At 38.2% G+C, this 14,350-nt stretch overlaps 1 long non-coding RNA gene across 1 annotated transcript in view; it reads right to left on the reverse strand.

Moving 5' to 3' along the window:
* Positions 1–1,027: 1,027 nt before the first annotated feature.
* LOC121478796 overlaps positions 1,028–14,350 on the reverse strand; it is a 333,544-nt gene continuing 320,221 nt past the window's right edge. Inside the window, exon 5 of the long non-coding RNA XR_005984587.1 lies at positions 1,028–1,477. This is a non-coding gene — a long non-coding RNA (uncharacterized LOC121478796). The remainder of the gene's footprint in view (positions 1,478–14,350) is intronic.

A 14,350-nucleotide genomic window follows, 5' to 3' on the forward strand; every position in this document is an offset into this window, starting at 1 on the left:
ACCCTACCATTTGCTGAGGAATACAAGTTAGGTGGAGCAAACTTCCTGTTTCCAGTGAGCTAACAACATAGTGGGAAGAAGAAGTTAAGGCACAAAGACCAAAATATCAAAACAATTAAGGTAATACTTCAAAAGAAAATCTCTTAAGTACCAAGCCAATACTGGTAAGAACTCCTTAAAGAGCAGTAAAATTTGAAATAATCACCAGACAGAGCTCTCAAAAGTTATTGTTGAGCTGTGAAAGAGTCTGGAGAAGGCACTATGGCACCCTGATGCATCCCCATGGGATAAATGTGCTTTATCACCTCCAGGTGTCATATGGCCAACCTATTTCTCAAAGGCGAAAGAGCTCACTGGCTAACCACAGCTTGTGCGGAAATAGGCAGGCCTTAAAAAAATCACATAATATGTATGTTTTCTATAAGTAAGTCGTATCAGTCTTGAACAATTCTAACTCTATTTTTATCTTATAATACTTTATACCCAACATTCCAGTTAAGAGCAGAGGTAAGGAACAGCTTAGTACAGAACCAAAAGTGAATGAAGACACTCACAAAAGCTTACGTGATATGAATTAAACAATTAAAGATACTATCTATACCCAGGAGCAGAGTTAGAGATTCAAAGAAGACCTCACAACCAAAATTGATGTTAAGTCCAGCATTATTGTTAAGTGATTTTTATGGAATCATCTTCTAATCCTCTGTCCACATTATTTATCAAGCGGCCAATTTCTTCAGGAATGTTAGTCATACATATCTGCTGATTACTTTTTTAGGTTTACATTTTAAGAAATGGAGCAAAAGAAAACAGAGTTTTGAATGGACCATATTCTAAAACGCATCATTTGTCAGGTTTCAAATTAGATTTCTGCAATAGAACTAAAAGTACAATTGCAGACCAAGAGAAACCAATACCCCCCCAAAATGAAAACTTACCCAGGGATATGAACCACCTTGTTTTCTGACATCCGTTAAGCCAGCCAACCAAGAGAAAAGACCAAATTGCAGTGGTACTTACTCGCAGGTGACGGGGTACTGCATCCACTTGGAGGAGGGTGGCCGTGAAGGCCATGGAGGGGAGGCAGGGAAAGTCCTCCAATGACTGGTGGAAAGAGCAATGGGTAGGGTGCAGCTGGATAGTGAGTCATGTGTCCATTCACTGCTGGGACGGGACATGCGTGGCTACTGGTGGTCATGTTTCAGGCCTCACAGGATGAAAGGTGCTCTGGGGCTGGAACACATCACTTCAGGTCTTGAACCAAAGTGAGGGAGGTAAATATGGGGCAAGGATTGAGTCTGAGCTGTCTTCTGGACAAAAGGCAAAACAGTTCAACATATGACCTTGCTTCTTCTCAGCATGATTTCTCCACTTCTCATCTTGTTGTGTTGATTTACAAGAAGGATGCCTTTTTTGTTGAGCGTCTCAGTTTAAGGCTGGGAAATGCTATCACTTTAATGATTCAGAGCTGCTAATTCTGTAAGGGAAAAAAAATAGAGTGATAGATAATAAATAAATAAAATAAATAAATAAATAAATAATAAATATCACAAGTTAAAAATATCTTCTTCTTTATCAAATTATATGAAAAATCTCAGGTATTAATCTAGCTCTCCTGGCTATTCCCCTATATTGACTATTCTTAAATTCTTATATTCTAATATAGAATCAAATATACAAATAATTTCACAATAGCCACAACTATCCTATATTAAATAGCCATGTCCCCTCACTCTGGGGTAATCTTTCTCCATATTCCTCATCCTGCTTTAAGTTTTCTCCATGGCACTTAAGTTTTTGTGAGAGTGCTTTGTCAGTCTCCCATTAGAATGAACTGACCAGGAGGGCAGAGTTTTTCTGTTTTGTGTACCACAATGTTTTAATCTATTAAAAGGAAACTAGATAGGCCACAGATACTCAATAAACATTGATTGAATGAATGAATGAATGTTTTTTCTTGCTTCTTTTAGAGACACATTGTTTTATGATGTCCTAACCTAGGTTCTTTCAAGATGTTACATACTTTATGTAAACAAATTCGGGATTTCAACCCATTCTTTTGGAATGAGATACCCAACGAGATAAAATACAATTCTAGGAGACCCCTAGATCCTAAAGAAAGGTAAGTAAGAGATATAGCCAAAGACCCATGAAATATATCAGTTTCTCATTGTCAATAGTATATACCTTTCTTGTAAGAACACCATCCGTAGATCCACACATCTGCTTTGTGGAATAAAGCAGTTGTGAAATATTATTGTGGAATAATAGTGGAATGCTAACTAATATTAGACACCTGGTGCTGATGTAGGCTGTAGAGATACAGTATGAAACAATGCTAATGTGGATCCTGCCATCACAGAGCTGTCTAGTTTTAACAGCTTCTAACTGAGATCATGTTGTTAAAGAGGGTTAAATTGCTCTGCCCTCACAAAAGACATGCAAGGGATGATCGAGACCTAGGACTCCTGGTGACCAGGAATGGAAAAAGCCTGAAATCAATTCTAGGGTGGGCTGACTGTAGACTCCATGGGCTCATTTTTGTCCTGAAGACCAATATTCAGCAAAAGTCTCAAACTCTAGACTCCACTGAAGGAAAGCCCTGAGAGTAAACCCACATGACACAAAACAAGAACAATATCTCAGGGCCAGCACAGAGTCACAGTCAAGAGCATGATTCTAGAGCCAGACTGCCTAGGTTCAAATCATGGTTCCATCCCATGGGCAGTGATCTTACTTCTCAACATAGCAGTTTTTATTACACAATGGGGATGATAATAGAATTTACTTCAGAGGGTGGCTGCGAGGGGTACATGAGGAAATGAAGCAACATCAAGAGAAGAAGAGTGCCCTGTGTGGAGTCAACACTAGGTCAAGGGCAACCCGGGTGGCTCAGTGGTTTAGCACCGCCTTCAGCCCAGGGCCTGATCCTGGAGACCTGGGATTGAGTCCCACGTCAGGCTCCCTGCATGGAACCTGTTTCTCCCTCTGCCTGTGTCTCTGCCTCCTTCTCCCTGTCTGTCTCTCATGTATAAATAAATAAAATCTTTTTTAAAAAACCCACTAAGTCAAAGTTCATTATTCACATATGTATTGTCTCATCAAATGATATGCTTCTGAGAACAAGCTCACTGGAATAGACAAGAGGGTTTGGGATCAGGGCAGGGAGGAAGTCACAGCACAGTTGTTTGAGGAAAACATTAGGACTAAAACTTTTGTCATGGAAGAAGGAAAGGTGGGATCTGGGTACAGTTGAGAACCAAGACATATTAAGGCTTCCTGACTTCTCAGTCTGTGAAGTTGGCCAGCTTGATTATGAATCCCCACATTTTCTAATTCATAGTAATTTCCATTTGTTTACTGTGTTGTCAAGCACTTCACTTAGGAGCTTTAAGCTCTGGCCCTTAGAGCTGTCCATAGGCAGTTATCCTCATTTTCCAGGTGAGAAAACTAAGTCTCAATGAGTTTGTTTGTTTAAAGAATTTATTTATTTATTCATGTGAGACACAGAGAGGCAGAGACATAGACAGAGGGAGAAGCACAGGCTTCCTATGGGAGCCTGATGTGGGACTCGATCCCAGAATCCTGGGATCACGACCTGAACCAAAGGCTCAACCATGGAGCCACCCCCTCAATGAGTTTAATTGACTTAACAGCAAAGTCACAGAGTCAGCCTGTGGCTAAGTCACAATCTGAACCTAGATCTGGCTACATCTCTGTGCTTTCCCCTCTACCATGCTGTGCTTTTATGTCACTGAGTGCCTGAGGTGTCCTAGTTGTACCCTACAGGAAAAAGTCCACAAGCTGTTGTGATGTGAGTGGCTGGCCTCACTCAGATGACATTCTCCCCAGGGCCTTGAGTCCCTGGCCTATTAATATTACAAATGAATGTCATCAACAGTGAGACCATCTGGTCCCAGGTTCCCCAGAACTTCGCTGTCCCTTACAAAGGAGACCGTATTTGCTATTGGCTTATGTAACACATTTATCCCTAAAAGTGATGCCCTCCCCAAATATCATTGTCCTTTTCACACTTTCAAACCACAACTTGTTTCTCTGATGAAAATAAAGTAAATGGACTATGAGAGGTGAATGTTTTCCCGCTTTCTCTTCTAAAATATCACACACCATCTAATATATTTAACACTTTTATTTTGTGGTTTGTAGCAAATTAATTAGAAAATAAACAATACCATTTCGTATTTGCTGCATTTCCACTCAATTTGATTTTTAAATCACACACACAAAACCCAGCATTGTTAAAAATGGTCTTTTCTATCTCCATTAGACAAACTACCTCATTAACTGGTAGAGCTGACAGTTCAGCAAACCCACCCCCGCAGGGCACAATTCTTAGAGTTTTAAAGCTGTTTGTTTGTTTTTACCAACCAGGGACTATTTCTACTCTCAATAATCCTTCATTTCTCTTTGCTTTCAAACACTGCAGATTTTCAGCATCCTGCCTGCCTGATTGAAAAGTGTGATATCATGCCTAGGATCCTGAAAAAATAAAAAATAAAAAAAGAAGAAAAAAGAAAGACAAAAAAAGAAACTTATATTGATAATAGGGCAAAAGGAAAAAAAATCGGTGCGTTGGGAAAATCCTGTTATGTTGCTAGAAAATTGTTTGAACAGTCACTGGGTCTATGTTCACATATGTGACTGATTAAGGCTATTTCTGGAAGCAGAGAATTTCCTTTGTTTTAGGCTTCTCGAAGAAAAAAGATGGTTAGCCGTATTAGCAGTGCTTTTTTTTCCCCTCTTCATGCCTGATTTGAGTTTGGGTTCATTCAGTTTGGGTTTGGGTTCCTTCCTTCACAATCTGAAGCAAAGCAAATGGGAGCTGACTGAAAAAAGGGAAGGAAGTGGGCAGCAGGTCAGCAGATCCTGGATCTACCACCCAGGAGATTCCCTGCTGTCAGTTTCAACGTCAGTGAAAGGGGTACAGGGAAGAAGAACAGGTTTTATTTTATATTATTTTTTTAAAGATTTATTTATTCATGAGAAACAGAGAGAGAGTGGTAGAGACACAGGCAGAGGGGGAAGCGGCTCCATGCAGGGAGCCCGACGTAGGACTTGATCCCGGGTCTCCAGGATCATGCCCCGAGCTGAAGACAGCACTAAACTGCTGAGGTTTTAAACCAAGTTTCTAGACTCTGCTGTCCAGAAAATAAGTGCTTTCCTAAGACATTAAATGGAAATCCTGAAAATATTTAAGAGGAAATAAAAAAGAAAGGATTTTTCCATAACTGTATGCATAGCTGATTTTGTTCTGCATAATCTGCCCTTGATAAACAGCAGAATGACAGGAGGTAGTAGAAGAGGTCTACCTACTAACCGCTTGGATGAAATGTGCCCATGCAGTGACAGGGATCCTGGGAACTGTTAACATCTATGCCTGCATCTGTGAGATATTATTTTAATAACACACAGCATATTTTCTCCAGTTTAGTTTATTAATGTTTTTGTTCCATTAAAAAGATGTTTTTTTAAATTAAATTGCATTTCAATTTCTTGTCACATTTAATTTACCAGAGGTCGTTTCTGTATTTATTTTAGCCTAAATTTGCATGCGAGTTTTCAAGCTTATATTTCTAAACATTTAAAATTTGTTTTATAAACATGGTACTTACGTATGATTTTTTTTTTTAAACAGGCTCCTTTAAACCAGTGGTTCTCAAAGCACTATCCTGTCCCTGAACCAGCTGTCTCACCATCACCTGGAAACTTGTTAGAAACACAGATTCTCCAGGCCCAAGCTTGACTGAATCAGGGTCTAAGGCAGACCCAGCAATCTGTGTTCTAAGAAGCCCTCTGGATGATTCTGAAGTACCTAACATTTGAGAACCTCTGCTCTAGATGTGAGGTTGGCACGTTTCTTCTGTAAAGGGACAGAAAGTAAATAACTTACATTGCAGGCCATACAGTCTCTGTTACAAATACTCTACCCTGTTTTTGTACCAATTTCTTGTGAGACAAAAGCAACCACAGATAATCTGTAAAGGAGTGGACATGGCTGTAATCCAATTAAACATGATTTACAAAAATAGGCAGCCTGCTGAACCAGGCTCATGGACCATAGCTTGCTGACCTCTGCTTTAGATTAATTAAGAAAAACAGCAGCCAACTTTCCCAATCCTTTAGCTCCCCTCTCTATATGCAATTACTTGAAACTATTTTAGTTGGGTTTTTCCTGTTACTTGTATTTCTAGATAATGTGCTTAAACTATTTTTTTCATAATGATCTAAGATTTCCTTTACTACCTATTGGTTTCTACTATACATATGATTAAAGTTTCTTCGGCTATTACTAACACATTTTTTAAATTGTGATGACATTGTGTTGAGAGTAAGAGAGAAATGAAAATCATTTACATTATATTGACCTAATTATGAGTAGGTAAATATTGTTATAGCTGAGCCACATGACATACTACATTTTCAGTTCTTATAAATAATTTTTGTTTTTCCTGGAATTAAGAGTTACTTTGTTTATATAATTGGATTATTTTCCATCTATGAATATTTTTTCCCCAACTCCCAGACATGTCCTATGATATAGGAGTTCCATAATTAGAGACATTCTACTTGCCACAGAGCTGATTGGTGTTTTCCTAGCCTCATGCATGGATGTCAAACTAAGACTTCAAATTAGCACATATCTCTCTCTCTCTCTCTCTCTCTCTCTCTCTCTCTATTTTTGTCTTTTTTTTTGGAAACTTCCTGGATCTCACACCTTTCTCCTTCTTGGTTTGCTTCTTGATCTTGTGGGATTTTTTCCCTAAGATCTTTTGGAGAGATGGTATGCAGGATGCAATTTTTTGAGACTTGGCATGTATTAAAATATTTTATATCTCACACTTGTTTGATAGTTTGGGTAGGTATAAAATTGTGGATTGAGAATAACTTTTTAAAAAAGATTTTATTTATTTATTCATGAGATAAAGAGAAAGAGATAGAGAGAGAGAGAGAAAGAGAGGCAGAAACACAGGCAGAAGGAGACGCAGGCTCCATGCAGGGAGCCCGACGTGGGACTAAATCTTGGGTCTCCAGGATCATGCCCTGGGCTGAAGGTGGCACTAAACCACTGAGCCATTCAGGCTGCCTGAAAATAACTTTTTAAATTAGAGTTTGGAGTATGTTACACCACTTTTTCAGGTTTTCGACATTTCTTTGGAAATTTCTAAAACCACTCTGATTTCAAATCTTTTGTGTGTTACTTTTTTTTTTCCTTTTCTGGAAGCCTTCATAATCTTTTCTTTATCCCCTATGGATCTTTTTTCCTCCTACACTGTGCTAAGTACTGGTAGACTTCTTCAATCTGGTGACCCATATCCTTCTGTTAGAGAAAACTTAATTTAATATTTCCTTGATAATATCTCCCTCTCTATATATTATGTTCTCTCCTTTTGGAAATATGAGATATTGCACCTTCCTAATTGATTCTCTATTTTTATTATATTTTCTCTCATATTCTAACTTTTAATCCATTTTTTTTTTGCAAGATAACCTTACCCTTAACTTCATTGAATTTCATATTGATTGAATTTTATTAATAGTGAAGAGTTTTCTTATTTTTTCTTCTTTACACATTCTGGTTCTTGTCACAAATGGCTTATCTTTTCTTTTAGGATATTAAGGATAGTTCTTTTTAATGTTTTACTCTGATTTCTACATTGATGAGAGTTTTATGAGAAAGTGATCTAAGTGGACATTTCTTTGGGAGATTTCCCAAATGTTAGATTTATGGACTTCTTATTTGGGGATTGAAAGTAGCAGAATAAACCACCCTAAAACATAACTGTAGGGATTCAGGATATGCCAACATATGATTTGGTATATTGATTATTTGAGTTGTAAGTACTTGAAAAACAATAAAAGTAGGGAGGGGCTTTTTAAAAACTCTCCTGATATGCCTGAAGACATAGCCACCAAAAGGAACACAATTATAAATCCCCTCCATGGGAGTTTTATTAACCAGCAAAGATGGACTCTTGTCACAGGAGAGGAAGCTAGAAGTCAACAGCACCCCCAGACAAACTTTGTCACATGCTATCATACTTCCAGTCTATTCTAAGGACCCATTCAACTTCCTTAGACACTGCACCCACCCCTTCCCCTTTCCTATCAAGATGGTATTTAATTCTGAATTCTAAGCCATCTAAGGGACTTACTCATTTTTTTTCTGGTCTATCCCATGTATGCATGAAGTATACATGTTAACAAACTTTTGTTGTTTTTCCCTTCTTGATCTTTTATTACAGTGGTCTCAGCCAAGAACTCAGAAGGATAGAGGAGAAATGATTTTTCATTTTCTATAGGCTCTTTGGTAAATTCACTGAGAAATTCTCTAAGATTCTACCCAAAATGGGGAAAAAAGAAAATGCCTGACAGAAAACACTTCTGGTAGATGAATGGAACAGTAAGGCTCAGGCAGACTGTGGGCTTACTATTAAATAAGTAGCCTTTCACTTCTTCCTCCTGTGTTCAGTCTAACACTACCTCCCCACTCTACATTTATGCCTGGTGTCCAGAACTCTAATGTCTCTCATTTAATTTATTCAAAGAGGAGACTTATCTTTCCTACCAGGGTTGGGTTACAGTAATCACCAGAATGTAACAGGTGGAGAAGTGAATTTAACTACTCCTTGTTCAGAACTCCAACCAATCTTAATATTTCAATCATCACTTCCATCTTTCTGGACATCTGGTGCTTCTACTTTCTGGGACCGACCAAAATCCTATAGCTTGCATTTCCTTGCTTCTTTGTGTCTCCTTCTTCAGGCATTCAGTTAGCATTCTACTCTCTGCACTTTACTAATTTACTCATTACTGCCCATTTACTTTTTGTCCTCAAAAAAGTTACTACTGTTTCTTTTTTTCTTTTTAGTTGTTGCCATTTCTTTTTTTTTTTTAATTTTTATTTATTTATGATAGTCACAGAGAGAGAGAGAGAGGCAGAGACACAGGCAGAGGGAGAAGCAGGCTCCATGCACTGGGAGCCTGATGTGGGATTCGATCCCGGGTCTCCAGGATCGCGCCCTGGGCCAAAGGCAGGCGCCAAACCGCTGCGCCACCCAGGGATCCCAGTTGTTGCCATTTCTTATCTGCAATTAGCATCTCTCATATTCTTGTTAATTTTAATGGTTTATACATTTTATATCCCATTACTATAATTTTATTTAAGATTTGGGAGGGAATAGGTAAAAATGCATGTTGTTACCCATTATATTTCCCTAGAAATTCACTAAATTTTCTTTTGTCACATATGATATTTCATGACAATTTTATTGAAATATAATTAACATATAATTTATATTAGTTTTAAGGTACAATATATTGATTTGACAATTCTATACTCAATGCTTACATAATAAATGTACTTACCATCTGTCATTATACATTATTACTGTATTATCAGCTATATTCCCTACACTGTACTTTTTATTCCTGTGACTTATTTATAACTTGTAGTTTGTACCTTTTAATTCCCTTTATCTATTTCATCCATAACCTCTCCCCCACTACCCTTCTGGTAACCACCAGTTGTTCTCTGTATTTAAGAGTCTGTTTTTTGTTTGTTTGATCTCAATCTGAAATTGAACAAAAAAGTGAGGTTTGACTTGCCATCATGGACTTTGCCACAGGGCTGTGTCAAAAGCCTTCTACTAATAAATAAAATAAAAATGGAATTTGACCTGCCTTTGCCACAGACCTACACACATACTGGATAATTAGAAATGTCATTTAATGCATTGGTGATTTGATATGTGCTTTCTAGAAGACTCCAAATTGGAGAGAGGACACTTGTTGAGAGTCTATCTTGAGACACAGGAGCCAGACACTTTAACCTGGTGAAAAGTGTTAATTTTACACCATTCTGCCTTTGAGTATAATCTAAGTGACAGAAAAGATTTCTGTAGAAAACATTGTATCCATTTCCTCCCATTGAAATTTAGTGATACCATATTGATGTGGCTAACATAAAACACATGCAGAGATGAACAAAAGATAGATTTTTTTAAATTCTCATGGTGGAGCACTCTAAACTCTTCTCTATTTCTTCACTTCATTTAGAATTTGTTGTGGGGGATATTTTTGCTTCAACAGATACTACATGTATATTGCCTCTTCTTCCAGTTTATTTTAGCTCAAACCTCCCTATTTATTTAAGGCATTGGTTCCAGGTAATGCCACTTAAAATTTCTCAAATGCATTCAACCAAATACCTGTTTTCAGCAAAAACGCCAAACTCAGCACTAATTCTGTCAGTTTCTTTTGCTGCTGTTCTTGATAGAAAAGAAACATGGCTATAAAGAAGTCAGGTTTGCCTGCCTGGTAGTTTTGCAGCCTTTCTTGTATACACCGTCTTCACTGTAAATATTAGTGATAAAATTATGGTCAACTTAAACCAAGAGGATGACACAATGAGTAACTTGAATTTGGCCAAAAAGAGAAATCTTACCACTCTTTACTTTAGAAATGAAAGAGAGGAGATTTACTTAGAATGATGCCTTCAACGAGTCCCTCAGACCACCAAGTGAGCAGAGTGAAAGCTGAATCACTCTGCTGCTTTAGGAAGAGGTCATGTGGCATATTGAAGACATATTTTTTAAGCATACACAAAATGTCCCTGCATTCCTTTTTGGGCCATTTTTATAAGATTCCATCTGCTAAAGAAATACAAAGAGAAAATATGACTCAGAAAATGATGAGGGAATACACATATATTAGAAAGCATAAAACTCTAAGATTTTAATTTCATAAATTATAGGAGGAATAGTGTATAGATGAATTTTTAGGGAGTCAACACTCAAAGCAAAGGTGTTACATACACCAGCGTTGCCAAACCCACCTCCTGAAGAGCCAGCTTTCTCCTAAGTTCTTTTCATATGGATTCCAAAACAGAAAGATGTAGAGAATGTACTGAATCAAATATCTGTTAGTACCATGGCTTGTTTCTTTTTTTTTTTTAATATTTTATTCATTTATTCATGAGAGACACAGAGAGAGACAGAGAGGCAGAGACACAGGCAGAGGGAGAAGCAGGCTCCATGCAGAGAGCCCGACGTGGGACTCGATCCCGGGACTCCAGGATGATGCCCTGGGCTGAAGGCGCGCTAAACTGCTAAGCCACTCAGAGATCCCCTCATGGCTTGTTTCTAAGAGAAGCAACAGTAGGCAACTCCTTCTACAATGGTTCCCATGCTTTGCATCGTGGAGTTCTGCCATATTGGGCATAATGACTGGATTAGGATTTGATTCAAGGAAAAGTCCGTGATCTGGAGGCTGCTAGTAGCCTAGGAGGCAGCCTAGAAGATGCAGTCGGCCCCTAGAAGATTCTCTACATTGAATGGTGACCTGTCTATCCTATCATTCTTACTGTTGATTCATTTTTGAATGCCTAACACGCAAAGACAGATGCAGGTAAAAGACTGGCATAGAAATGGAAAGATATACAGGAAAGTAAGTTCACAGAAGCCACGAGACTAGAGAAACTAAGTGAAAGAGAAATAGGAGATAGAGAGGTACATAGAACCAAAACATTTGTAGAAAAAGGGATGAATCAGATCACAATAGTTATGACTGTGCCTCTAGGTCACCTTTAGTGTTAAGAACATCATTCTGACTTTTTTGAGGCCCAAGTTTCACTTGTTCAGTTGTTTTGTTTTTTTCCTTCTCTTTTATCTGACAAACTCTCAAATTATATCGCTAGACCTTAACTCCAAGAAGAACTTTACTATCCCAGTACTTTGTCTCTTTTGGAAGGATAAAGTGGCCAATCTTTTTCTTTCTTTTTTCTTTTTTTTTTAGATTTCATTTATTTATTCATGAGACACACACACACACACACACAGAGGCAGAGACATAGGCAGAGGGAGAAGCAGGCTCCATGCAGGGAGCCAGATGTGGGGCTCGACCCCAAGACCCTAGGACCACCACCTAAGCCAAAGGCAGATGTTCAACCACAGAGCTGCCCAGGTGCCCAACTGGCTAGTCTTTAGCTGACTGTGGTAATAGACCACTGATGGGATGTCAACCTATATGTTAGGATTAAGACTGACACAACATTATCAAGTAGGATTTGTAAATGTCCATTCATAAATGGCAGGCTGCTGGAAAATCACTATGGCAAGGGACACATTTGAGGTCTCTAGAATCTTGCAGTTTGAAATAATATGGAGATCATGAAAACACATACAGTATACTTTGCTATAGTCAAGCTCAGTATGTATACAAATTCACTGATATTTGAAAATAAATTCATCACACATTTATTCTTTTTATAAAAGAATTCATACAAAAGAAGTCAGTCTCCAAAGTAGTGTAGTAGGGAGGTAGAACAAAGCCTTTGACTCAATGTATTTATTCATCATTCAGCGACTCCTTTGTTTACTACCATGGGCCACTCAAATACGTAGTTGTATGGAAAAAAGGTTAAGAAGCACTACATTAGAATTACAATAGTACAAAGAGAAGGTCAGATCAAGCAAGCAAATATATTTTTTTTCAAATGTAGAAGGATGCCTAATTTAAATTATATTTGATTGGACTCTAAATTTTATACTACCTGATAGTGGGAAGATTCAATCTGTTAAGATTTTTCTTCTTTTCCAGGGTTATTAAAAGGACCTGGGGTCTCATGCAACCAAAACATTGGGGGTGGACTACAAGAAAAAAGACAATAATGCATGTTGGAGAGAATTTAAACCCTTTAGTATTGCTGGTGAGAATATAAAATGGTCTGGATGCTTTGGAAAACAGTTTGATAGTTTCAGAAAGATGGATGGATGGAAGGATAGAGGGAAAGAAGGAAGGAAGGAAAAAAGGAAGGAAAAAACTTACATGGAGCTACCATAAGAGGCAGGAATCCCACTATTGAATATATGAGGAAAGTGAAAACATATCTAAGCAAAAACTTGTACATGAGTATTCACAGCAGCCTTAATTATTATAGCTAAAAAATGGAAACAACCAAAGTGACCACGAATTAATGAATGTATAAGTAATATGTGGTATACCTGTAGAATGGAATATTATTTGGTCACCAAAAGGAATGAAGTACTGACACACGCTACATCATGGATGAATCCTGAAAACATTGTGCTAAGGGAAAGAAGCCATAAAAGCCTTAGCTATGAAGGCTGCATATCATATGATTCCATCTATACAAAATGTCTAGATTATGCAAATCCCTAGACAGAAACTGGAAGGAAGAAGGAAGAGTGAGTGACTCTTAATGGGTATAGGGTTTCCTTTTTGGTGATAAAAATATTCTGGAAGTGAGTAATGATGACAATGGCCTAATTTTGAGAATATACTAAAGAACCACTGATCATATAACTTAAAAGAATGAATTTATGTTATGCAAATTATGCCTTGATAATTACAAAAAAGAAATAGGTACATAAACCAACACACCTCCAATGGGTAGACTCAGTCCACACAGGTTCTACTGATAGAGCCTAGATTTACCCAAAGTCTAAGCCTAGATTTACCCATACATGTGGCTTTCTTGGCCTTGGTGCCCTGGGCACAGGGTCCAGCCTTTGCAGAGCATCACACAGCCATTTACCCTGGTAAGGCCCTCTGTTAGGATCAGGTCTGGGTCCTCACCACTCCCAGGCCTCATGGACTCCTGCTCTCTCAGGTCTGGGTCCTCACCACTCCCAAGCCTCATGGACTCCTGCTCTCTACTCACCTCTAGGGAACGTTTACTCACCTTCTCTCCCTCCTTACTTCTTCTGTCTTTTCTTAAATTCATAAATTCAATTTTTTAAAATGTTCTTATCTACTTTTATTCCCCCTGGAAGAGATTTTGTCAATAAACCTGCATTTGTTCCTTAAAACACAGTCAACATTTTGGAAAAAAAAAATAATAGTAAGAACTGGCTCTGCAAAAAAGCATGCCCCAAAATATGTTCTAAGACAAGTGGGAAGGCAAAAGAATGCAAAGGTATGATGAGGGTTTTACATTTCTGAGCCAGGGCAGACTCTGAAGAAAGCGTAGAGGAGCAGAAATGTTGCCAACTTAGAGTCCTGCAGTTGTAATGAACATGAATAGGACACTGTCTCAATCCATTAGGGCTGCCCTAACAAAGTATCACAAATTAAGTGCCTCATTAACAATAGAAACTTACTTCTCACAGTTCTGAAGGCTGGAAGTCCAAGGTCAAGGCTCCAACATAGTCCTGCTCTGGTGACAGCTCTCATGGTGAGTACCTTCTCAGTGTGTGCTCACATGTGGAAGGGGCAAACTAGCCGTTTGCATTCTCCTTTCTAAGATCACTAATCAGAAAGGCTCCATCCTCATATCCTAATCACCCATAAAAGGCTTCACCTCCTTACA

The sequence above is a fragment of the Vulpes lagopus genome, chromosome 19, assembly GCF_018345385.1.
Source record: "Vulpes lagopus strain Blue_001 chromosome 19, ASM1834538v1, whole genome shotgun sequence".
In the NCBI taxonomy this organism is placed as follows: domain Eukaryota; kingdom Metazoa; phylum Chordata; class Mammalia; order Carnivora; family Canidae; genus Vulpes; species Vulpes lagopus.